Source organism: Macrobrachium nipponense, chromosome 17 (genome assembly GCF_015104395.2).
Source record: "Macrobrachium nipponense isolate FS-2020 chromosome 17, ASM1510439v2, whole genome shotgun sequence".
NCBI lineage: Eukaryota > Metazoa > Arthropoda > Malacostraca > Decapoda > Palaemonidae > Macrobrachium > Macrobrachium nipponense.
Window position 1 is genome coordinate 9,027,075 of NC_087210.1, and position 1,648 is coordinate 9,028,722.

The 1,648-nt window shown below is 32.5% G+C and overlaps 1 long non-coding RNA gene across 1 annotated transcript in view; it reads left to right on the forward strand.

Annotated features, from left to right (window-relative positions):
* Positions 1 to 241, forward strand: part of LOC135196005 (uncharacterized) — a 554-nt gene extending 313 nt beyond the window's left edge. The window contains exon 2 of the long non-coding RNA XR_010310264.1: positions 27 to 241. This is a non-coding gene — a long non-coding RNA (uncharacterized LOC135196005). The remainder of the gene's footprint in view (positions 1 to 26) is intronic.
* The last annotated feature ends 1,407 nt before the right edge of the window (positions 242 to 1,648 follow it).

The following is a 1,648-nucleotide window of genomic DNA, read 5'->3' on the forward strand; positions in this document are numbered from 1 at the left end:
GTTCATATATTTTGTCATTTTTACAGGTGTTTCTGAAAAATAAATGCAGAAAAAGGGATAAAAAATACCAGAACAAAGAAAAACGTGGCACACACCCATCGAAGAATATTTAAGTTCAATGAGCTTATGGAATAAGGAGTGAAAAAGCATTCACACTCTTCTGTATAAATAATTAATGTTAAATTTTGTGTTAAAAAAGTTATAAATCTGTTTTTCAAGAATAAAGCTTTTTGAAAGTTAATCTTCTCATTATTTTCTCCAATTGGATATATGACCTGCAAAAGGAATTTTAGGTTACTATTTCAATTGTAACATAAAATGCAAAGAAATATTAACATTAAATTCAAAGAAATATTAGAAAAATCATGTACAAATCCTAAAAAGTTACTGTATACTCTATGTCAAATAAATTTACATAAATATGTTACATGTATAGGATTTGTTACCAATTTTAGTTTTTATCTGTTTTGATATTGTATGAGATGTTATTATAATTTTACAAAAAAATAAATTTAAAAAACATGTATAAATGACTATTGGTAAAATTTACATATGTTTTATAAAATGTAGCCCCACAAGGAAGGTATGAAAAATGTTTTTAGGATTATTTTTTTCTTAAATTAGCCACTCCAAAGTTTGGCGGGTGGGGTTGTGTAGCGCAGTGATATGCAGGGTGGGGCAAATCAAATGCCCGAGAGTTTTTGATCGGCTATTAGGAAAAAGCAAAACAATACTTACAGAATTATTTGTTTTATTCGAATCAGTATACAATGCTGTTTGTGTGATCACTTTTTGAAGATGGCATCAGGAAGATGGTGCCATCTGTAGCGATGCACGGTTGAAGGCGATGTCTGAAGTTTTTGGCTGCTCTTCGGCACATCTCGAGGAGTATTGTAGCGATTTCCTCCCGGATTTGCATCTTCCAATTCTTGCAACAAACTTTGTGGCGGAAAGTGAGATGAGCCAAAGAGCAGCTGAAAACTTCAGACATTGCCTTCAACAGTTCATCGCTACAGATGGCCACCATCTTCCTGATGCCATCTTCAAAAAGTGATCACACAAACTGCATTGTATACTGATTCGAATAAAACAACAAATAATTCTGTAAGTATTGGTTTTACTTTTCCTAATAGCCTATCAAACTCGGGCATTTGATTTGCCCCAGCCTGTATATATGTATTTCACCCGTATTTGAGAAAATCCCGTAATAATATTAACCGTAAATTATACGGTATGTTATGGGTTAACTTAACGGTAAAACCGTAAATTTTACGGTTAAAATTTTTTACGGTATTTTCTCAAATACGGGAGAAAATACGGTACATTAAAAATTACGGGACCCGTTTTTTTAACGGTAAATGCTTGGCAACATTACTGCCAGCATTTTTACCGTTTTTTCAACGGAACATTTTTTACAGTGTAAGGCTGGAACATAAGTTGGGATTTCTACACTAAGTGACGAAAGAACGTTTAGAAAATACATAATTCTGTGAATATTAGTCCGTCAAGGACCGTCTTAAAATAAAACAATTAAGAAAAAAGAATTACACCTCGTCAGACTGCTTTGGGTTGGTAATTATCATTAAATTAGATCATTAAATTTACGATGCAGTCGCAGTTGGTTGAAAAAATCAGTTTTCCTTGTATT